The sequence below is a fragment of the Balaenoptera acutorostrata genome, chromosome 2 (assembly GCF_949987535.1).
Source record: "Balaenoptera acutorostrata chromosome 2, mBalAcu1.1, whole genome shotgun sequence".
NCBI classification, from domain to species: domain Eukaryota; kingdom Metazoa; phylum Chordata; class Mammalia; order Artiodactyla; family Balaenopteridae; genus Balaenoptera; species Balaenoptera acutorostrata.
In genome coordinates, this window is record NC_080065.1 from 96,389,052 (window position 1) to 96,414,759 (window position 25,708).

Here is a 25,708-nt window from a genome sequence, read left to right on the forward strand (position 1 = left end):
TAGTCTTTGATCAATTTTTGAGTTAATTTTTGTATATGGTGTGAGCTAGGGTCCAATTTCATCTTTTGCATGTAGATATTTGGTTGTCCCAGCATCATTTATTGAAAAACCCCATTGAATTGTCTTGGTACCTTTGTTGAAACCAATTGAATGTAAACGTAAGGGTTTATTCCTAGACTCTAAATTCTATTCCATTGACCTATATGTCTATTCTTGCGCCAGTACCACACGTTTTAATTTCTGTAGCTTTGAAATCAGGATGTATGCCCCTTATCTTTTACATTTAATATGATAACCCTTATTTGATCTCAAAAGTTTTACATTTTAGTAGTATAAAATTATAAAATATAATAAATAAAGAAAAAATGAATAATACTCATAATACCACCAACCAGAATTAGTACTTTAGGACATTCTTTTGGTCTCTTTTTAAGCAGCATTGTAAATTTAATTTTCAGTTGATCCACATGCAGTGTGATAAGCAGTGAGCATATTTTTCTTCCGAGACAATCTTCATGAAGTTCTTGTATAATATTTAAACTTTTATCTTTTAATAACTTAGATATAATTGAAATGCGTAAATGTCAATGAATGACAAAGTAAGTTTTCTATTTGCACCTTATTTTTATGGTCTTCAATGCTGTTTGTAAGGGGAGACAGTTTACTTTCTTATATAATGCAGAGTTTTTACTGAGCTCAAGTAAGATTACTTTGAATTATATGGTTATTTTTACTTTTATATAACTTCTATACCATTACACAATTTCTGTTACAATCATAATCAAAGCTGTCAGTTTGCCACTTAAAAGGGCTTTATGAAGATTGTCAAAACCAGTGGTTACTCAGTTAAACAACAAAGATAATCAGAAAAATTATGAAACATAAGCATATTCAAATAGAATCCACTGGATTCTAAATATTTACAAATATCAACATTCTACTGTATTTCCCCAAAGAGAAGTCTTTTCCAGGAAAAGTGAAGATTCAACCTTTTTTTTATGTGTGATTGATTCCTAACTCTAGGCTATGAAGTTTTAATGCTTATGTGAGACCTCTGCCTCCCCAGGCCTTTGAGAAAGTCCCTTTGAAATAATTCCTTTGGGGGGGATGGGTGATCCTCCACCAGGAGTTGGGGCAACAAGGGTACAATAGCCCTGATGATGTGAAATCAACTGTACTGACAGATTGGCGAAGTGTGGGAAAAGTATACTCATAAAATATACTCTGAATTAATACAGTAGAGATCCAAATTCCTCATACATAGAGAAAAAATGACTCAAAATAAAATTATCTCTAATTGATAGAATGCTAAAACCAAGAGTCATTCTTTCTTTTTCAGCACATATCAGATTTATCACTGAGTCTTGTGGACTGTACCTTCAAATATATGATAAATCTGTCTACTTTTCTCCATCTTAGAGCTCTACCCTAAGCCTAGCTATGTAATCTCAACACTACATGTCTTCTGGCATCTGCTCTTGCATACTTAATCCATTCTCCATACAGTGTACAGATGTTTTAGAAATGTAAATTGGGTCATGTTACCTCCCCATTAAAAACCCTCCGATGTTTTCTTGCTGCACTTTCATAAAAATCCTCAAATCATTAAGAAAGTGGCAGACATGTTCAGTGAAGAAATATGTGTACTAAGAGAAACACTCAGATAGATTTATCTTCATTCCTAAAGGTATGTGAATAATATAACTTGAAATATAGTAATGGTTTAATGATGATCCAGAAAAGTCTTCTAATCCAATTAACAAATAAAATTTCTTATTATTACTTCTTTGTAGTGCGGCATGTCTGGCAGTCTGCATAATGGAAAGTGGAAGTATAGAGGGAATAATATTGAGAAAACTTAGTAATAAATTGCCATCATGCACATGTAATATTCTGCTATATTTCTAATAACCTCTAAGCCATAATTTTCTAATGGAGTGAAATAACTGTCAGAGGCAAAATCCGTACTTTCAAAGTACACACTAATGTTCTGTGAAATTAGAAATTGACCTTTTTTACTTTCTTTTTTCCTTTTAAAGAATAAGTATGAGTGGGTTTAGATATTTGGAGTATATACAGCACTTGAAATACAAATCTCTTGATGATCTCTGCTGAAAAATAATGTGTGTTGTTATATGTCTTCTTCCTTATTGATAATAGATTATAAATAAAACTTGTTTCTATAAAATATGGTTAATAATCAATTAAGACAATTTTTGTTTTAATCTTTGGCAGCATATGTTGCTCAAATTACAACTTGAATAGAAATGAAATATTTTAAAATTAAACACTAAGCAATTAAAAAGTGAACACTATTTTCTCCCACAATGCTTATGCTTAAAATTCATACTAACTTGGAGTGAATATTCATATGAGATCTACTGTATGATAAAATTTTTTTTTTCCACAGGGAACAAATTGTTGACTATAAATCAAGCTGCTATACTAGCTCTATGAAGTAGCTATGAAAACATTTTAGGTTTTAAGTTTTTTTTTCTTTTTCCTCTAGTTTTATTGACAAATAGTTGACACATGTCATTATATAAGTTGAAGGCATATAGAGTGATGATTTGTTTTACATATATTGTGAAATGATTTTGTATAAGTTCTTGTTGAGATTGTTTAGTTGCTCTTACTGCGTTCAAGCCATTTGGCAAGTTGCTGTTCTGGCTGGGGTTGTTTGAAAGGAAAGGTGGATGTTCCACATAAAATAGTACAGAAGTTTCTAATTCCATGGAATCTATCTACAGATTGTTAGATTGGCACATATTCAAGATATTTGTTACTTTTCAGTTTCTATCACTATAGTCTCTTTTATATTTGCTGCTATGGAGGTGGTATAGTATAGTATATAATTAAGGCATTGGCTCTGAAGCCTACGGGGGCTCAAATCCTAGCTCCACCAGTTACTAGTAATGTGACCTTGGACAAACTATTAATTTTCTGGGACACAATTTTTTTCATCGGTAAGATGGAGATTTTAAAAAAAGTTCTCGGGCTTCCCTCGTGGCGCAGTGGTTGAGAATCTGCCTGCTAATGCAGGGGACATGGGTTCGAGCCCTGGTCTGGGAGGATCCCACATGCCTAGGACAGCTGGGCCTGTGAGCCACAACTACTGAGCCTGCGCGTCTGGAGCCTGTGCTCCGCAACAAGAGAGGCCGCGATAATGAGAGGCCCGCGCACCGCGATGAAGAGTGGCCCCCGCTTGCCACAACTGGAGAAAGCCCTTGCGCAGAAACGAAGACCCAACACAGCCATAAATAAATAAATAAATAAATAAATAAATAAATAAATAAATAAATAAAGTTCTCATGGGTTTCATGAGACGATGAAGTGGGATGTTGCATTCAAAGCACTTAGAGCTATTTCCAGTAGGTAATAAAGCACAGCTCTCAGAAGGTTTTTGCCTACACTTTCTCATCTTTCTCTACCCCTAGGTGATCTTAGCTTTGGGAGAATGGAAGGAAATACATTCTCCCCCAGATTAAGGAGATGGGGCCTGAGATCTGCTTGACTCTTAGGACAATAGGCGTGTACAATCTCATGAAGTGAGGAGAGGTTAAGGGAAAAATGGAAGAGATGTATTGCAGTGCCAGGAATATTCAACCCAGAGAAGGAATACACGGACCAGTGAGGAGCAGCCTTTAGGGAAGCATCATCAATGTGAGCCTGAAAATTCCCCTACTCTCGTTCTTATCTGGTTCACCTTCTGCCGTGATTTACGATGCTCTACACTTTCATTCTACAGTTGACCCTTGAAGAATGTGGGGGTTAGGGGCATGGAGCCCCCAACCCCAGTCAGAGATCCGTGTATAACTTTACAGTCATTCTTCTGTATCTGCAGTTCCACGTCTGCAGATTCAACTGCTGGACCATGTAGTACTGTAGTATTTACTATTGAAAAAAATCTGTGTATGAGTGGACCTGTGCAGTTCAGACCCATTTTGCTCAGGGTCAACTGTACTTTGCTGTTGTTGTTGCTTATTTTTGTTTTTTTCTTACTAGTGAAAGTTTACATGTTAGCTGATAATTTGGGGTTTTACAGTTGTGGAATTGTAGGTTCCCTTAATCAGAATTCTTTTTTTTTTTTAAATTAATTAATTAATTTATTTATTTTTGGCTGTGTTGGGTCTTCGTTTCTGTGTGCGGGCTTTCTCCAGTTGCGGCGAGCGGGGGCCACTCTTCATCGCGGTGCGCTGGGCTCTCACTGTCGCGGTCTCTCCCGTTGCGGAGCACAGGCTCAGTAGTTGTGGCTCCCGGGCTTAGTTGCTCCACGGCATGTGGGGTCTTCCCAGACCAGGGCTCGAACCCATGTTCCCTGCGTTGGCAGGCAGATTCTTAACCACTGCGCCACCAGGGAAGCCCCAGAATTCTTATGTGAATGGTCATAATTGGAATCAGATCTTCTTTGGGAAATAGCATCTTCTACACTGGTGCTTCTGTGTTATTGTCTTTTCCTTCACACTGAAGGCAATGACTATCAATCCAGAGAAGGATGCTCTGGGTAGATAGCATGAGATGATTACTTAGCATGGAACTTAAGGAGAAGCGTGTCACTGTAGATTATTTGGATATTTAACCACCTTATACAAATGCCATATAGTTTAAAAATTTACAAATATTTCCAAGCGCCTCAGCTAGGCCACAGCAGGAGGGAGATAGTGAGATTCAGACCAGTGAACAAGATCAACTCAACACTGCTCACAAAGTACTTTATTAAAAGCATAAATACATGTCCCATTGTATTATCAGTATTTTCACATCTTCTTCCTGAAGATTTAGGGCTCCTTGTAGGAAGTTATATAATCATATTTGAGTTTGGATTTCTAATGCTCAGTACATGTGTACTGAATGAAGGAATGAATGAATGACCAGACTTAGGTCAGTTTGCCTGTGATGTAGTAAGTCACGCGTGAGTAGAGTCTTACCTAGTGGTTTACACTGTTCTCTTGGAAAGCTCTGGTGCTACTTCTAACTTCCCTGAAACAACATTAGATCTATATTGAGGAATGATGCCATTATTTAATGCACATCTATCCAACTGATTGCTCTCTAGATAAGAATCAGGGCTTTTCATGAATTGCTACTTTAAAGTCAATTTTTATTTTGATTAAAGTGAAATACACACAGTTTTAAAACTAAATAATTCTAAATACCTGTGGTAATGTAAATTACTTTTAAAACATAATTTACTCCCATCAACCCCAAGTGATTCTCTCCTTACTGGGAATCACACTAGAGAAGGTTTTTAATTCTCAACTCAGTGGTGTCAGACTTGGCCATGTAACTTGCTTTGGCCAATAACGTGAATGGAAGTGATAAGTGCTGCTTCTCAGCAGAGACTTTAAGAGCCATAATGTGGTTCTGCCATCATTCTTTTCCTTCTGCTACGCAATTCACGTGCCCCAGCTAGAGTCCACTCTTGAGCCTTGATCTTGTAATGAAGATGTGGAGAAGAGACACCCATGGTAAACACGAAAGGCAAGTAATTCCATTCCTGTTGTTGTCAACCACTGAGATTTTAGGGTCGTTTGTTATCAAAGAATAACTTAGCTAGGCTGTTTGATACAGTGGCTTTTAATTAAAGTGACTATATGATTTATTGTCAAACCTGGACATTTTTGAGAGTTAAAGGAGGTTTTATGACCAACTTGTATAAGCTGGTACTGTCTCAACAAACAGAGGCTGAACAGTCATCCTACTTGTATAGGAAACAGAGTGATGCATGGGATAATTCTGGACCTTCTTTGACACTCTGCCCTTTGACACTACTGCCCTTTGCTGCAGTCACTTTGTTGGAGCTTACAGTGCACAAATTTCTCTTTTTTGACTGACTCCCTTTTTTGCTGAAGCATATCCTTCAAAAGGGTGCCTGGGACATTCAGTAAAAAAAAAACTTTTAGTGTCTAAACTGACTATTTTATTTTCACACTTTATTTATATTTTGGCTTGGATAGAACTTTAAGTAGAAAAAATATTTTCCCTTAGATTTTGAAGCATTGCTCCACTCCACTTTCTTCTGGCATTCAGTATTGCTGTTATGAAATTTGATACCATTCTCATTTTCATTCTTTTATATTGACAGGCTTTCTCTCTCTGGCAGCTTTTAGCGTCTTCTCATTATCTCTGGCATTCTGAAATTTTGAAATGATGCATATTCTTTCATTGCTCTAGTCACTCAGTAGACTTTTTCAAACTGTAGACTTTTGTCTTATAGTTCTGGAAAAATGTCTTGTGTTACTTCTTTGAGCTATTTCTCTCCATTGTCCCTGGTCTCTCATTTTCATACTCCTTTCATTCATTGGCCATCCTGGACCAATTCGAGAGGGATTTTTGTGGTTTGTTTTTTTTTTAACCGTTGTTTTCATATTTTCTGACTCTACTTTTTTGTTCTAGTTTCTTGGTGATATGTTCTGTTTTAACTTTCAACCATTTGATTTCTTTTTTTTTGTTTGTTAAGATTCAAATCTAGTCTAGGAGACATTGAACTTTTTTTTAATAAGTTTTATTTATTTATTTATTTATTTATGGCTGTGTTGGGTCTTCGTTGCTGTGTGTGGGCTTTCTCTAGTCGCAGTGAGCGGGGGCTACTCTTCGTAGCAGTGCATGGGCTTCTCATTCTGGTGGCTTCTTTTGTTGAGGAGCATGAGCTCTAGGGTGCGTGGGCTTCAGTAGTTGTGGCACACAGGCTCAGTAGTTGTGGCTTGCAGGCTCTAGAGCACAGGCTCAGTAGTCATTGCACATGGGCTTAGCTGCTCCACAGCATGTGGGATCTTCCCGGACTGGGGATCGAACCTGTGTCCCCTGCATTGGCAGGCGGATTCTTAAACACTGCACCACCAGGGAAGCCCTGATTTCTTTATTTTGGATGTTTTGTGATGGCTAATTCCCAAGAGCTCTTTCTTATCCTCTGATCATTGTGTAGCTTACCCATATTGTTTTATGAATTCAGTATCTTTTATCTCACTGAGGATGTTATTTATAACTTATTTGAATTTTTCTCTGCTTTTGCTTTGTTTCTGTCTCTTCTATTTTCCTTTGAGCTCTTTATCTTTTTCTTTCACGTTGGAGGCAGGTTGAGCAGGAAAGGGTTAACTGAGCAGGCCTGGATTAAAGCCAGCACATTTCACAGAAAAGCCTGTCTTCAGAGCTGGCCCTTGGCTGGCTCCTATAAGATAAATTCTGAGCCCCTGGAATATTCTACTTGATAAGATTGATTTTGTATGCTTGAGGCCTTGGGCTACACTGTACCAGTGTGATCCAGTAGTTTGTGCTAACACTGTGATTTATGGTGAATGCCTGGTTTTGTACTGGGGGAGGGAGGCTGAGGTCTCAGTAGCTGAGGTCAGTCATACAAGTTCTGCTTGACTACATGACTGACTCCCAATAAAAACCGTGGATACTCAGGCTCTGGCGAGCTTCCCTGATTGGCACAACTTTACATGTGTCACATATCATTGCTAGGAGAATTATGTGTATCCCTATATGACTCCACTGGGAGGGAAGCCCTGGAAACTTGTGCCTGGCTTTTCTTGGACTTCACCCCACATACCTTTTCCCTTTACTGATTTTAATCTGTATCCTTTTATAGTAATAAAATATAACCATGAGTATAACAGCTTTTCTAGTCCTGTAAGTCCTTCTAGTGATCATTGAGCCTGAGGGTGGTCTTGGAAAACGCTAACACAAAAGTTATTCTTAATTAACTCTTCATATTTTTAAGTAAGTGACTAAAATGCACAAAGAGTTCTCAGAACATAAAGATAGGGTTTGTTCATTTGATTATAGGGCAGTGATTCTCAAAGTGTTGTTCGAGGACCCCTGAGATCTCAGAGAAACTTGCAGGGAGTTCATGAGGTCAAAATTATTTTCATGTTAATACCAGATATTATTTGCTTTTTCACTGTGTTAACATTTGCACTGATGGTGCAAAGCACTGGTGGATGAAAGTGCTGAAGGCTTTTGCCATGAACAAAGGACATGGCACCAAACCATACCAGTATTATTCACCACTACAAGCTATTGGAAAACATGCTGGATTCACTTAAAGTAGACCTTGGTGAAATAGTAAAATTTATGAATTGAGTACACATTTTTTTAACACTTTGTGTTAGAAAATGGCAAGTCTGCCTAGGGCACTTCTGCTACATACTGTATACAGTGGCTGTCTCAAGGAAAAGCACTAGTGCAATTGAGTTGAAGTTATTTTTTTTCATGGAAACCATTTTTATTTGCAAAAATGAGTGATAGACAAACTATGATCATTCACAGCTGGATATCTAGCAGACATTTTCTTAAAAATGAATACAGTGAGCATGTCACTTTAAGGAAAACAATTCACAATACTTTTTGCCAATGATAAAATTCAAGCTTTCAAGAAATATCAGAAGTTTGGAACATTTGAATTGGTCACTGGGAACTTGACAGCTTACCAATACTTACAGAATTTTCTGATGAAATCAGTGGTAATATTAACAAATGTGATTTTTTTGGATATTGTATAGTGAAATGTGTCAACATTTGGAAGATCTCTGTAACTCAGTGAGCAATGATTTTTCCAAATGATAAATGCACGATGTTACAGAATCAAAAGATATGTTCAAAGTACGAGATCGACCAATGGACTTTAATGTAACAGAGTACAAAAAGTTCACTGATATGGTTTCAGATTTTGCCTGAAGGTAACCTTTAAGAAACTACTGATTTTCAAGTAGTGGTGGAGTTTCAGTCTGCACTTATCCCAAAAGGGTGTTCAAATACTCTTCCATTTTCCAACTATGTATTAGTGTGAGGCTGCATTTTCTTCATATACTTCAACAAAACAACATGTTGCAACAGATTAAATGCAGGAACAGATATGAGGACCCAGATGTATTTTATTATGACAGACATTAAAGAGGTTGCCAAAACACCACTCTTCCACTAAATATTTTTTGTTTTGAATAATTATTTTCCATAAAAATATGTTATTTATGTTGTGTAGTAGGTTTGTTATTGTTATTTTGAAATGAATTAACAAGTATTTTTCTTAATTCCCAATTTAATTTCTAAAATGGTAAAATTTGTTAGCTATAATTTGCACAAACATGAGCTTTTTTGAGACATCAGTAATTTTTATGAATATAAGGAGGTGCAGGGAACAAAAATTGGAGACATGCTACTGTAGGTCTTAAAAGGAGGACCTTGTCTTTTCATTGGAATGCCCCCAAATGTTATTACTTGTAGATGCATATTTCTGAAATTGTTTATTTTCTTCCGGAGAGGAATCCCTCATTTCTTTGACCTTTGGCTATACAGTGGCATTTTGGGAGTGGGTCAGAGGAAGGGGGCTGCATATCCCTTAGTTCGCTACACTTTGAATTCATCCCCTAGTTTTCATCCTATGCCACACTCCTCTCCTCCATTCTATTTGATGGCCATAACTGCAAGGCCTTTCTGACTTTATTTCTCCACAGCATAATCTCTGCTCTCCTGTCAGGTTGGGAGAAAGACACTGGATAGATGCAGTGGCTCACTTTTTGTTAGTATTCTTTTTTCCATACTGTTTTCCACAGTGACTGCACCAATTTACATTCCCACCAACAGTGTGCAAGTGTTCCCTTTTCCCTGCATCCTCACCAACATTTGTTATTTGTGGTTATTTGTGTTCTTTTTGATGATCGCCATTCTGACAGGTGTGAGGTGATGCCTCACTGTGGTTTTGGTTTGCATTTCTCTGATGATTAGTGATGTTGAGCTGCTTCATCTACTTTAATCATCTAAAAAGTTGTCTTTTCTTAGATGCTGTTGATTCTTCTCCTGATATCTTTTTAGGCATGTGGTAGGGTGAATAATGGCCCCCTCGAAAGAGATCCATGTCCTAGTCTCTGGAAACTGTGAGTGTTCCCTTATGTGGCAGAGACTTTGCAGGTGTGGTTAAGTTAAAGATCTTGAAATGGGAGACTATCCTGGATATCCAGGTGAGCCCTAAATGCAAACACAAGTATCCATATAAGAGAGCGGCAGAGGGAGATTTGTTACAGACAGGAGAAGGGGATGTGATCATGGAGGCAGAGGTTAGGATGGTGCAGCCGTAAGCCAAGGAATGCTGGCAGCCACCAGAAGCTGGAGGAGGCAGGAACAGCTTTTCCTCTAGAGCCTCCAGAGGCCCTGCAAACACCTTGATTTCTATCCAGTGATATTGATATCAGATCTCTAGCCTCTAGAATTGTAAGGGAATCAATTTCTTTCAAGTCACCGAGTTTGTGGTAATTTGTTATAGCAGCTTCAGGAAACTAATGTAAGGCATAGTTGTTTTTTTTTTCTCCTTCCATGTCACTTTAATGGGGTTTTGCGAGTTAGGCTAGGTAAATGCATGTGGTCTTCAGATGTAACCGAAGCTTTGCAGTGGGTTTCTAACTGCCATAAAGATGAGGCAAGCAGGGGAGAATGGAAATTTTGCCAGAATAGATAATTTTCTGATACTTTGGAATGACTCAGCTGTCTCCAGGGATAGGGTGGGGGTGGGCCTTAGATTTCAGTCACTTTTTTTTGGATTCTGAGGAAAGGAAGCATGTCCAAATGGCTGTAACTTATCTGGGATTTTTAGAAATAGCCAACAACATGCATGAATTCTTGATCCAGCCCTAGAACTTGGAAGAGTTTGGAATATCATCAGGTTGGAGTAGGGGAATGAGTTACATTTCACATTTTCTATTGCCCTGGTGTGGGAACTTTTACAACTATCCATTTGAGACATATGATTTCTTTCTATATGACTGCCTTGTGAGCCTTTATGCAGTTTAAATAAAGGAAGAGGGATTGCTGCTTCCCCACCTTTCCCCATATTTGATGTTAATGATGCTTCCCGCTTATGTTGTCTGCATAAGAGCCGAAGATCACGGAAAGCGGAAAGGGAATAGGGGTCAGGGACAGTGAGAGCTGTAACAGCACAGTGCAAGTATCCCAAGACCAGTGGAGGGACTGAATGACGGAACTGGGCCCTGGAAGGGGTGTCTTCTTTTCACAGTCAACAAATATTTAGGTAGCACTCACGAAGTATAAAGATCTTAGTACCACAGCCTCTTTGGTAGGAAATGGTAACCTTCACCCTAGCCTTGCTCTTATCTTACACGAGTAATCACGATACATAAGAAAGTGTAATGCATTAGTTAGTATACTATGTACCAGAAGGAATATTTTCTAAATTACTTGAGTTCCTGGAAATAATGAGAATTAAAGCAAAAAGTTTAACATCTAGAATTTACAACATTAAAACCTATAAAAAGACTGTTATTCAAATTGTCTTGATACATTATTAAAGAAATAAATCTCAGAATTTATGACAAAGTTGGGACTCAGATATTTTCTACAAATTAGATTTTTCTTTTCTTTACATGATTAGAGTTGCTTGGGAATTTTTAGTGATAGATATAGGTCTTTAAGAATAATGATGAATAAGTGATGACAAATAAAACCTAAATTGGCAGGGTAAGCCAAATATACAGAATTATATTAGACAGAAGCCAGAAAATGACCATTTTAGGCAGCATGCCCAGTGGGCTGTAATTAGGTCTAATGCCGTTGTTTCTGTTACTTCATATGCTGCTGGTGGTCAATGAAAGTTTAAAACAATCAGAAACATATTCTGCAGTAATAAATTTTATTTTTGCTACACAGAGACATAAATACACATATTACTGCCTACTAATTCAAAAAACTGCTTCCCCCAAACAAATGACTCCCCTTAACTAATACGTCCGAGTTTCTTGACGACATTGAAAGAACTACCTAATATCAAGAACTGCATTTTTTGAAAACTTACTGAATATTGGATAAGCTGATTAGTGTTCCTGATAAAAGTAGGGAAGAAAGATTGGAAACTACAGGGTGGGGGGGGATGACAGATGAATAATGTGTGGAGTCATGAGGGCATATGTTAACAGACAACTAGAGTACTAAATCCTTGACTTAGAGAATCCACAGTTTCTTTCTTCTACTGCCTGCCTGTTCCAGAAAGATCTTACATTTCCAGATGTGTGTGTGTGTGTGTGTGTGTGTGTGTGTGTGTGTGTGTGTATGACTATATGACAGTTGGGGGGGAAGGAGAGAGAGAAAGAGATGGGAATGAGAACAAGAGAAAGCAAAATGATACAATTATAAAGGAAAAGAGAAGTAAGCAAGACAAAGGCATGGATATTAAAATGGAGCAAGAAATAACATTAATAATAATAATAATTTAAAAAGTCAACCACGAAGATCTACAAAGGCCCTTATGTTTATGTCTGATATTTTAGAAGCCATTCAGAAAAGAAGCATATGGAGTCAGTTGTACATACAATACGAACATATCTGTGACTCCAGAGGTACAGAAATATCCCTGAGGCTGGGGACAGGCAGCTGTTTCCTGAATGAAGACTTAATGGAGATGGCATCTTGTAATGTAAAGAATGGTATTCTCAACAGAGTTCTGTGGTGCACTGATAATTTCTCAGGGTTGTTGATTATCAGTGGCTTCACATCCAACAACAGTTCAGCAAAATCACTCCTACCAAAGGCTGTTACACTACAAACCATGTATACAGCTGGATGGATGAACCAGAATTTGCTTCTGAGGCAAATGTGCTCTGTAAAGAAACAGGTAGAGACAGCTGAGACTTGCTGTCTGTACTCCTTCAGTGCTTGAGAGTCATGAAGTGACTAAATGTATTTACTTATATGGAGAAAGAATGACTGCATAAGAGCAAGAAAAATGGAAAGTGCTCATTATATACACTTAAGCAGCCTAGAGCTTCCTCTTCATTAGTTTTATAACTCCAAGTGTGGACATAGAGTAGATTCTTTTTCCTCTGGCTGAGTGGGTAGTTCTACAACCACAGGCTCATAGAGTATGGATAAAATATAAATAATGTTTTTGTTTTATTTATTTATTTATTTATGGCTGTGTTGGGTCTTCGTTTCTGTGCGAGGGCTTTCTCTAATTGTGGCAAGTGGGGGCCACTCTTCATCGCGGTGCGCGGGCCTCTCACTATCGCGGCCTCTTCTTGTTGTGGAGCACAGGCTCCAGACGCGCAGGCTCAGCAATTGTGGCTCACGGGCCCAGTCGCTCCACGGCATGTGGGATCCTCTCAGACCAGGGCTCGAACCCGTGTCCCCTGCATTGGCAGGCAGATTCTCAACCACTGTGCCACCAGGGAAGCCCTATAAATAATGTTTTAATGATCCATCTTTACCTCCCAAGACAAGACTCAGTGGGGCTGATCAAGAGCTACCCATATTGCACAACTCCAGAGGTCATCATTTAAATGGGGGTTATGTGAATGTCCGTGGATGCCTGGAATTGTGCTACTTAAAAGCTCTAGGAGGACCTTTTGTCAAAGGAAGAGCAGATATAAGGGCTAACATTTTTCCGCATTTCAATCAGGGTAGAGTGAACATGATGTTAGGTGAGGAATGATTGTGCCTGCCCAAGTAAACTGAGTCCTTTTTTGTTAAGAGAAGAGTCAGTACTTCCATGAGTAGGTAGTAGAGATGCAGTAGCAGCACAGACCAGGGGCAAGCCCAGTTGCTACAGGATTTTTTGGAGTGATGACTACTGGACCCTCCTGTAAATAAAATTTTCAGAGTTAAAAGTATAACTCATACAAGTATAAACAACCTGTCAACAATATCACTTAGCTTATCAAATAATGAAGGAACCAGTAAGATGAAAGGCTGATTACAGTAGCACTGGACATGTACAGAAACTGGACATTTATAGGAAATTCAGTAAGAGAATCTTAGAATGAGATTTGTAAGTTAGATTGGAAACTGGTTAATGGCCTGAAAGGCAATACACTGTAACATATGGGGTTATTTTTTCTACCAGGAAGAAATCATTTGGATAAAATTTGTTAATATTCCTTTTACAGAATCAGTTGGGTGCAGTCTTGATCTTTATCAGGAGTTGCTGGGTATCCTAATCACAGTAGAGCTGATTTAGGGTTGGGATGCTGTTGGATTTTAATATTTGTTTTTATAAATTTTATCCTAAATGCATACGTAAAGTATTGTGGGTAAGAGAGGTTTCTTAAGCACATCAACCCCTTTTGCCCCAGAACTCACCTCTAGGGTGATGTGATAAAAGTCAGGACGAGGGGGTTCCCTGGTGGCGCAGTGGTTAAGAATCCGCCTGCCCATGCAGAGGACACGGGTTTGATCCCTGGTCCGGGAAGATCCCACAGGCCGCGGAGCAGCTAAGACCCGTGCGCCACAACTATTGAGCCTGCGCTCTAGAGCCTGTGAGCCACAACTACTGAGTCCGCGTGCTGCAGTTTCTGAAGCCCACGCACCTAGAGCCCGTGCTCGCAACAAGAGAAGCCACCGCAATTAGAAGCCCACACACCGCAACGAAGATTAGCCCCTGCTCGCTGCAACTAGAGAAAGCCCGCATGCAGCAACGAAGACCCAACATGGCCAAAAAATAAATAAAATAAAATAAAAAGTGATGTTAAAAAGAAAAGAAGTCAGGACAAATGTCCTACTTGAGCTGCTGAACACTCCATAGGTGAGAGACAAGGAAAATGATTTTTCTCTGCTTAAAATGGGAAGGAGACAGCTGTACCTCTCCCCTCCTGAAAATGTCTCCCTGGAAACGTAATGGGCCTGAATCTTTACTTCAGCCCTTCGGTTTATAAATAAAATCTCTCCAGGAGCCAGAATGCCATGTGGCCTTTGCCACCAAGAGATGTCTCCAAGTTTTGGAGCTCATGCCTCTTTGAAATGTAAATACCTAGGGAGGTAACACTCCAGGCTGAGCAGTAACCATTTAGGGTCTTTTTGGATCAGAGCAGTTAACTCCATCATTAGGGAGACAAACGGTTGCAGATCTAATCCTTATGGTATGTGAAAAAATGTTTCTAGGAGAAATGGAAGCAAACTTTTTCTTCCTAAGACTTTTCTGTCTTTATATTGTATGCATTCCTGTTATCTCAGGAAGCTAGGGCTTTTGCAGGAGCAAATACTTTAGGCCAGTGGTTCTCAAAGTGTGGTCCCTGGACCAGCAGCGTCAGCCTCACTGGGAAATTTTTAGAAATGCAAATTTTCAGGCATTACATTACACCAGACTTATTGAATTAGAAGCTCTGGGTCCAACAATCTGTTTAATGAGCCCTCCAGGTGATTCTGATACAGGCCACAGTTTGAAAACTGCCACCGTGCACCATGTGCTCAGGAGCTAGTCCCAGTCTTCCTCTTTATTTCCTACAGCTGTCTCTTTGCTCCCTACCATGCATTAGTAATTCTTTACCAACTTACAAAGTCTATCTGCTGCCATGATAAGGTCTACTCATTATAGTGAGTTTGGTAGTAACCCAAAGAGCAAATTTACTTGTAGGAAGCATTTTGGTGTAATGAGGTTTTTTTTTTTTTTTTTTTGTAATGAGGTTTTGAGATCCCTGTTTTTGAAAGGGTTTAAAAACTAGATAAGCAACCACCTGTTTTGGATGATTTAAATATGGATGCCTGAGCAGCAGGGGGCTGGCCAAAATGACTAAACTTTTTCAGTTTCCTCAAGGCAAACGATATTTGGGACACCAAATAATAAAAGTTTCCTGATTGAAGAGTAATTGAGCAGGATTATCCCTTGTAGATTCAACATGTGGAAAGCAGACATTCAACATACATTATATTGCATATTGCATCACTAGTACATTTAGGAAATAATAATGACTACTTATACATGCTTCATAGATGTTTTTATGCTTTTAATTGGTTGGAATTCTGGTGTCATCTGTCTCTCTTGATACCAGAATTGTTTAAGGTGTTCTGTGGTGTCTGCCACTTGCCTTCTGCTGTCTTCACAAGGGTGACATCAGAATTCCCCTTATCTGTAAACAGTGTATTCTCTTACACAAAAGTGGGTTCAGTCTTACAAGTGAGAACTCCAGGGGCCTAAGAGAAACTACCCATTTGTTTAGAAATCTGTCCTTCTGGAAAATTAGTAAATGATATCTGATCATATAAAATTCAGTTTCTAAAATCCCCACATGATCTCTTGAAATTCCCTTCCAGCTTTATGAGTCTAAGCAAACAGAACATGTGGGATCCATTACAAACATTTCCAAAATTCTTGTTATAGTTCCATGAACATAAATCTGATTTGCTTGGCTTTCATGGGAAAGATCATAAGAATTAATCCACAACAGAGAAGAAATGCATCTTAAGGAAAATATAATTACCAGCATGTGTGTTTCTGTGCTGCACGATTAATGTTGACCCAAAAACACATGTGAAATAAGAAAAATAGCAAAGAAGAAAAGAGACCTAACTTTAGATAGCACTATATTCCCTAAAATTAAAGAGGGAATAATCCAGGTTAATATAAATACTAACATATGACTATAAATGCTTCAGAAACAGAGAATGTTTCCTGTTTCTTGTAATACATGAGTATCACCCACTTTCATAAAGCAGAATTGTTTTTATGGACTGCTCAATTACTCCTTGCAGTACTATACTCTTTGTTGCTTCTGAAATTGGTTTGGAAGGGAGCAGTCGTTACTTTAAAAATTGCCAGTGTTTATCCAGGTTTCTGTGGCCATTTTGTTGAGGTTTTCAAAAGATGTTCCAAATATGAATATCCAAATATGTGCAAAGTACACAAATCTTTTTTTTCCTTTTCTCCTTGGAGGCTTGTTCTTGGGAGGGCTATTAAAGAAAGTTTCCTTTAGGGGGAACTTCTCTATATGAGGATTCAGTCAGTTGTAATTTCTCCTATCCACTTTCCAATTCTGGTATCCACGGTCTTTTGATTTTGAGACTGTGCAACACACCAAGTTGTGGAGAATTACTTTATCTCTTTAGTTTAAGGGGGCTTTGTAGTTTGGCTTGATAGGCCCACAATACCAGAGAAGAATAAATGCTACGATACTCTCTACCAACTGTCTTAGTAGGGAGAGGTGGTCTGGCCATATCTCCTTTAAAATGGAGAAAGAAAGATTTTTGTGTGACATGACCTTGCTGGGTTAGGTATGCTTGCTGTGGCATGGCGCTTTACCTAAATGCAAACCTGTTGGCGTCCTTTGGATCATGCACCTGTAACTGCTGTGGTGCAGCATTCTCCCCACTCACTTCAGCCTGGCCCAAATATCCTCCCAGGGCTCTGGTGTTCTTTCTTGAAGGTCTTCCTCTTTACCTCAACCTGGAATCCTTCCTTGTTTAATGATGCTACTGCATACTTCTTTTGTGTGTGTACGTGTGTTTTTCCTCTTTCCATGATTCTGGCTGAGGATTCAGATGCAGCCCTTTGAGAACTCCTTTGCTTTCTGTACCTAAAGACAACACAGAATCTTTTTTAACAACTAATCATGACAAGGGAGAAAGAAAGGAGATAATAACATGAAACTCCAAGAAGTTAGAAGTGTTTAAGAAATCTGACAAAGTTTCTTGGCTCCTATAGGTCCTTTTGTAATTCTCCGTTTTTCATTGTCCACCTTGAAAACCAATTCTAGGACAGCAAGAGTCATAGAATTTATCTATGTCTTATATACTAAGAACCCAGAAAACAAATCCTGACACAACAAAGGAACAAAAGATGTTGGTTACAGAATACATTTTTACTGAAAACAAGCTCGGCCAAAGGGTGGAGGGCTTAGAGATTTTGGTTATAAAATTGATTTCTAGAAATTAACTTAAGTCTCTTTGTCATAGAATTTCTTAATTAAAACAGAGCCTAGAAAATACAAAACAAAATCCATTTCTTACTGAAACCGAGCAGAATGTAACCTCACTTTGTAGCTAAAAATAAAAAAGGGCCAAGGTGATGACTGAGGGTGTCTTTGTAGATTTCAGTACCATCATAACTAAGATTTACAAATGCCACATTCTATACTGCCCCAAGGAAACCAGGATTATCATCTTCCTGTCTGCCCCATTGTCCTTCTGACTTGTGTCATTTGTGTATTTGTGTACTATGATTATCTGTCTTTCCTCTCCAGCCTAGTACAGTTTCAGTGACTCCGGGAAGTATATTTCTCTGTGACTGCCTGGCACTGAGCGGTATGTCCCGAACCTAATATCGTGCTCTTCCTCAGGAAGAGAACCAATCATGCTAACTGTAACGTTCACTCTGGCACAGTAAGCCGTCTACATTTTATGGTTCTGAGTTTTTATTCTTGGCAGTAGAAATATGCTTGGTAGTTAATTTTACGTCAGGCTGCAACCCAAGAGTTTGTGTCTGACAGCTTTAAATAGAGAAAATGAGTATTTTTAAAACAGCCCAGCAACTATTGGTATGAATCAAGTAATTTTGGGATACAAATGGATAGTGAGTAAAATCTACTCTATTCTGTAATTTTGTTGCAACTACCTGCTTCTGACATGAAAAGAAAAGTGGGCACTAAATCTAGAACACATTTTCTTTGGCTCTGAGGGTGCCAATGGGACCTTTTCCTCACTAAAAGATACACTGCACTAAGCTTTTCTTTGGCTTCCTAAAGCACCCAACTGCCCAAGGTAGTGAAGCAGGACGAGGCACCAAAGACCTGAGTGTGACTTCCTGACCTGGGCATAAAAATAAAACCTACCCCGTAAGGTGTTTTTGGGATTAAATGAGAAACGTGTGTAAAACTCAGCACAGAGCTGGTGCAGCCTACTCAGCAAATGTCCTAGCCATCCTTATTATCAGCTTCATCCTTGGGGGGTTTACATAAAATTGCTGAGTCTCAGTTTCCTTACCTGTGAGATTTAGAATGTATGAATCCGTACTGAATCATTAGGTTGTAAGGACTAAGGGCCCGCACTGAGTGTGGGCACAGTCAGTCCTCACCATCTGTTAATTTTATTTCGTCAGGAGTCCCAGAGAGTGTAGCTCTTCTGTGCTAGATCCAGAAATGTTACCATGCAACCAATTCATTGGTAGGATACCAGCAGGAGCAACTTTATTTCATTATTTATTTTCACCTTGCCCTCGATCAGCCCTTTCTGTCTGATCTCCCGTATCCACCCCCGGAAATTATCTAGGACAGATCTCATCGTTTTCTGGTCATATTCAGGCATTGGAGACAGTCTCATTTTCAGACATTAGAAAGTTCAGTCTTGTCTAAATGCAACGTCCATCTCTCACTCAATTAAAAACTTTCCCCTTTCACAGCTTGCTCCTGTGAAACCTATAGTAGGCCAGGGGTGCACAGTTTGACCAATGATTACCCCTCCTGGGCTTTCCACATCTTTATCCCTGTCCTTGAGGTTGTTTCTGCTTCTTCCGGCATGAGGGTGGGGAGGAGGACAGAGGGGGAATGGGACATGCGAGTCTAAACTGACCGGGTTGGTGTTGGTGTTCCTCACAGCAGCTGCTCAGTGCTCTTCCTCTCACAGGCCACCCTGGTGAGTTCTTAGGAAGCTTCACCGAAGGGAATCTTCCATCTGCGCTTCCTTGGTGCAGGTGATGTTCTTCATGCTGATGCTTTTAGGTTCACCCTCAGGTCCAGCCCCTGGTGGTCCACTGCCACCTCCTTCTGGTAGAACTGGTCCCCTGCAGGCAGTGTTCTTACCTGCCATTGGTGGATGTGTGCCTGCGCCCATCAGGGGCTCTTCTCACTCTCAGTGAGGGCCAGCTGACGTCTTCAGGTGTGAGGGGTAAACCGAGCTCTGTGACCCCCTGGTTCCAGGGAAGATGGTCAGGTTCTCCCAAGATCTCCTTCCTGCATGCTCTGCTGTAGGCTTATGCTGGAGCCCTTGGAGCCTCCTGACCTGACAGCAATGCCATGTCCCCGTTGTTCTCACCTTCCCTCATAAATCAGTGGAAGGAAGGTGGTGGTGGGTGGGTGACAGGTGGGTACAGAGCCAGGGTGATGGTGAGTTCAGTGTAAATGGCCTGACAGCTCAGTTTAGGTGTATCAACTCTTAACACTCTGAGTTATAATTCTGATTTATGTTGTTCTTTTAAGTTATATAGTTTTCTTAACAGCTTCATTTGATCTGGGAGGTCATGATTAGATCTGTTTTGTGCTTATGTCTTTCTAGTATGTTTTCAGTGTCCAGAGGGGTAGTATATATTTTTTCTCTTTTTTCCTCCTATAACTTTGTATTGGATTTGACGTAGGTCCTTTTCTGTTGCTCATATTTATGTGAAACTAGTTTTCCTAAATTTTTAGAAGTTATGGCTCTATTGCTCAAGGTAGTTTTCTTAATTTTTAGTGCTCCCACTTCAGTTTTTATATTTTTTGAAGCATTAGAGCATATGTTCACTTACTTTTTGAGATTTCCTGGCTCTCTTTCCCCTTCCCTATTTACCTGGGCCCTGTCTTTCATTTTTCTATATTGTCCAAATTTTTCCTGAATTTTTATTTCATTCTAAGAAGTTTCTCCCCATTGTGGGGTGCTCTCTCGAAAGGAAATTCTGGCTGTTTGGTCTTGACAGTTCATGTGACCCACACTGCTTCAGTCTTTTTCAGACTTTACTGTGGGTCCCTTGCAATCATCTACTATTGAGTTGGGCAAAATGCTTTACAGTTTTGGCTGCTGTTTTCAAATTGGCTGGTCTTGTTTCTCAGTGAATACCTGTGCACTATTTTGCTCTTTCATTTTTCAGATCCACCAGACACCCCATTTCTTCTCTCTGTCTTCTTCCACACAGACACTGACACTATGTACATCTTGTGGATGCTGTTAATTTATTGTTACCTGCTGTGTTTAGGGATATGTGGGTCTTTTTTGTCGACTGGTTTTGTTGCAAAAGTTGTTTTGTTCTCCTATCTAGTTGATTGCTCTTTTTATGTGCAGATTCTTTACAAAAGTATTTTATTATACTGTATAAACGTGAACTGATAGCCCTAGTAAAATAACAAATTGGATTCTGTTATAAACAATATATTATGTTATACTTCTGTTTTTAAAATCAAGTGTTGTGATTCAATGGAAAGAATAATGATAAATTCTCTCTCCCCCATTTCAATAGCCAGTGAGAGCCAATGCCTAAGCATTTCTTTTATTAAGTCTGATCTGTTGTAGAATTCTGTAAGATGTCAAGGGTAGCGCAGCAACCTGGAGCTGGGAATAGTGGAGCTGTTACCACCCCTAGGCTGGAAGCTACAAGGGGAGATGTTAGTGGAAGCCAGAAGGATGAGAGTAGGGCATACTTCCTTGAGAGAACCAATGACTTTCTTTTGAGGGACACAGCCAGGTTGAGGTGATTTTCCAAGGAGAGAATTAAGGGCGTAATACCCTGACCATATTCTCTTCTCTCTTTATTTTCTGCCTGAGCATCCCTGTTGGCTGAACACAAAATGCATGAGAGCCTGTGGGGTAAGAGCAGGGTGAAAGGAGAGATAAGGTACCTGTATTAAGCAAATATAAAATATCCAGTAAGCTAGCTAATTGTCTCACTAGAACAGAACTGTCTCAGGCTAAACATGTATCCGCATGTTATGTGGTACATCTGTGGCTTATAAACATGTCATTGTTGATTCAACAATATCTCCTTCCCATTACTAAAACAGAGAGAAAGCACTCTTCTTACCTATATACATGCTGTTAACCACATGAGGATGAATTTATATTTTTAGCTCCACCTTCTCTCTCCTTGGAATATTATTCATTAAAAAAAGTAAACCAAAGTATTTGGAAATAAAAGGCAAATTGAAAAAAACCAATTATTAGTTTATGTAAATTATCTATAAAGATCTTTTTATCCACCAATTTATATATGTGCTCATTTATGTGTGTAGCCAACTATGTCATGAACTTTATTCTAGATTTGAAATGATAATACTTCGCCCCCAACTCATCTTTGTGGGTTATAATGATGACATCAAAAAGATCTTTCATTTTTTACCATGATAATTGATTAAGTATATGCATTTTTCAAGACAGGTTGGGTTATGCAGCTGTAACAGATCCCTCAAATCTCAATGGCTTAAAACCAAGAATACACCCAATGAGGTCCGGCAGTAGACCTCTACTCTTCACAGTCATCTGTGGTCCCAAGATGAAGAATGTACTACCATTTCACGACAGTTTCATTTCATAAAGTGTTTATCTGGTCAGCACAGCAGGTAGAGAGCTCTGGAGGGTCTCATGCCAGTAATTGAATATTGCTGCCCTGAAGAGGCATGCAGCACTTCCAGTCATAACATTGACCAGAATTAGTTATTAGACCCTGCCAAATCACAAGTGTGCCTGGAGGTGCAGTATTATGTGTCCAGGAGGAAGACCTGGATATTAGTGAGCAGTGATAATGTCTATCAAAGTATGAGCTTCCTTTTTGTCCTAAATTGAAGGAGATCAAGACGTCTTATGAATTACCATCTTTCCTCTTTTGTACATTCTCTATGGATACTCAGCCATGATCTGCCTCTAATCTTAACCCTTGAACACCTGGTACCAAAATTTCTTTCTTTCCCAGGTCAGCCATGGTGGAGTTTTACTCACAGAGTGTCGTAATTTTGGATCTGTCTTAAGATGATCACATACTTCAACTTGAAGGCTAAACTAGAAACAGACTACAAAAGACAAGGACTACTTTACTCTAAACGCATAAGTGAGGTTTGAATTAAAATGACTGTGAAGTACAGCTATCTAGCAACTATAAGAGATGTCACCCAGAAGATGAGAACGATATAGAGAAGCAAGCTGTTGCTTTTCTTCACGGAGGACACAGAGGACCATCCAAGGTCTGTATTCAATACACACACCCCTAAACTATATCCAAATTACAGAAAATGGGTTGATGTTGACTTCAGTTTCTTTGAGTCATCTCTATGCTTTTCAGTGGGAAGAAAATTAAATCCTCAGAGAACTTTGACTCTCTGTCTTTGAAATAATTTGTGTATTGATTGGGAGAATTGGTTACTAAACTATTTTTTCCAAGTTCCTTTCATCATTTTTATCATTGCCTAGGCTATGAAAATATAAATATGTAGAGGCATAAAAATTAATATGTATAAATCCATTTACTATATTGTTTATTATGTAGAAGTCAATACTAAATTGGATTTTTTGGGTACTTGACTGAATCAATGCTAGGAAAGATTCAAAAAATTTTAAGTCAAAAGGTCAAAATCCTCCTCTTCACTGAGCTAGGATACCAATTCCTAGGAGACCTTTTGCTGATAAGACATTTCCAAAGTGTTAATTAAGGAGCAGGACTGTCCAAGTAACTTCTTTGATTTTTAGTTTTATTGGAAACATCTCAAAGTATCTTGATGTAAACAACTTTCTGTTCCTTCCCCAACAGAATTCTTAGATTGCTGACTTGGCAAAGTACAATCATTTTCATTCCTTTCAGATCATTATTTATATAACTCATTGCTAGCTTTACATCATTTCTTGTCTAATGGTTTGTAAAATCAACAATCTGAGCACTGTGGGGAAATAGATTGTGTCAGTGTTGGGTGTTAAGGGGTAAAGCTTTGATGGAGACCATTGCATTCTCCTCTATTTTTATAGTGCATGAACAGAGGGGATGGGATGGTCACAACTGGGATGGAAATCAGAAATTTTATCTATGGGAGCTCTAGATATACACTTGGCAGGAAAAACTTAGCAATGAAATCAATGGAGAGGAAATGCTGTCTTTCTAAGCTTGCTTGCAATTTCATTTTACTTTTGAAATATTTGATTTCAAAAATAATATTTTCTTCTTAATAAAAAATTAAGTGCTACACAAATATTTAATAGTAAGGTGAAATTTCCTCATCCTCCAGAAGTAACTGTCACTAACAGTTTGTGTATATTCTTTATATTCTTCCAGAGTTTATTTTTTATTTTTTATAGGACTCTCTCCCTCCTCCTCCTCCTCTCCCCACTCCTCTGGCTTCCTCCCCTTTTCCTTCCCTTCTTCCTCTTCCCTTCATTCTACTGTCCTTATTCCTCTTCCCCGTATCTCTCCATTCTCATTCCCCCACTCCTCTTCTTTCTGTACTCTAAATTAGTACATGTGGCATTGCTAGATCAAAGATTCTGAACTTTTAGAGTTTTAGTAGATTGTCAGTAAATATTCTGCCAATTGATATGTTATTGATTGCCCTGCCAAATAAAGTTGTATTAAGCTACACCTGTCTAGACACTCATTAATACTGACTAGTATCTGTCGTTGGTCTTTATTAATCTTTGTTAATTCTGTTTTAATTTAAATTTCTTTGTTAGGTTTAGCTTCTCTTTATAAGTTTATTGGCCCGCAGAATTTCTTCTGTGAGTTTCCTGTTCATATGTATTTTTTTCCTGTTGGGTTATTTGCCTTTTTTTTTTTTTTTAAGATTTTTAGAAATTTCATGTAATATCTGAAACATTTATATTAACATATTTCCATACAAATAACCCAATGAAAGTTTAGTATTAGTTGTTTTGTTTATTTGTTTTTTTCTACTGCAGGTTCTTATTAGTCATCAATTTTATACACATCAGTGTATACATGTCAATCCCAATCGCCCAATTCAGCACACCACCATCCCCACCCCACTGCAGTTTTCCCCCCTTGGTGTCCATATGTCCGTTCTCTACATCTGTGTCTCAACTTCTGCCCTGCAAACCGGCTCATCTGTACCATTTTTCTAGGTTCCACATACATGCGTTAATATACGATATTTGTTTTTCTCTTTCTGACTTACTTCACTCTGTATGACAGTCTCTAGATCCATCCACATCTCTACAAATGACCCAATTTTGTTCCTTTTCATGGCTGAGTAATATTCCATTGTATATATGTACCACAACTTCTTTATCCATTCGTCTGTTGATGGGCATTTAGGTTGCTTCCATGACCTGGCTATTGTAAATAGTGCTGCAATGAACATTGGGGTGCATGTGTCTTTTTGAATTACGGTTTTCTCTGGGTATATGCCCAGTAGTGGGATTGCTGGGTCATATGGTAATTCTATTTTTAGTTTTTTAAGGAACCTCCATATTGTTCTCCATAGTGGCTGTATCAATTTACATTCCCACCAACAGTGCAAGAGGGTTCCCTTTTCTCCACACCCTCTCCAGCATTTGTTGTTTGTAGATTTTCTGATGATGCCCATTCTGACTGGTGTGAGGTGATACCTCATTGTAGTTTTGATTAGCATTTCTCTAATAATTAGTGATGCTGAGCATCTTTTCATGTGCTTCGTGGCCGTCTGTATGTCTTCTTTGGAGAAATGTCTATTTGGGTCTTCTGCCCATTTTTGGATTGGGGTGTTTGTTTCTTTAATATTGAGCTGAATGAGCTGTTTATATATTTTGGAGATTAATCCTTTGTCCGTTGATTTGTTTGCAAATATTTTCTCCCATTCTGAGGGTTGTCTTTTCGTCTTGTTTATGGTTTCCTTTGCTGTGCAAAAGCTTTGAAGTTTCGTTAGGTCCCATTTGTTTATTTTTGTTTTTATTTTGCTTACTCTAGGAGGTGGATCAAAAAAGATCTTGCTGTGATTTATGTCAAAGACTGTTCTTCCTATGTTTTCCTCTAAGAGTTTTATAGTGTCCAGTCTTACATTTAGGTCTCTAATCCATTTTGAGTTTATTTTTGTGTATGGTGTTAGGGAGTATTCTCATTTCATTCTTTTACATGTAGCTGTCCAGTTTTCCCAGCACCACTTATTGAAGAGACTGTCTTTTCTCCATTGTATATCTTTGCCTCCTTTGTCATAGATTAGTTGACCATAGGTGCGTGGGTTTATCTCTGGGCTTTCTATCTTGTTCCATTGATCTATGTTTCTGTTTTTGTGCCAGTACCATATTGTCTTGATTACTGTAGCTTTGTAGTATAGTCTGAAGT

The 25,708-nt window shown here is 38.7% G+C and overlaps 1 long non-coding RNA gene across 2 annotated transcripts in view; it reads left to right on the plus strand.

The window, feature by feature from the left end:
* Positions 1–25,708, plus strand: part of LOC130707244 (uncharacterized) — a 259,676-nt gene that overhangs the window by 66,665 nt on the left and 167,303 nt on the right. For both annotated transcript variants that reach the window (XR_009007144.1, XR_009007143.1), the window contains exon 2: positions 22,361–22,628. This is a non-coding gene — a long non-coding RNA (uncharacterized LOC130707244). The remainder of the gene's footprint in view (positions 1–22,360; positions 22,629–25,708) is intronic.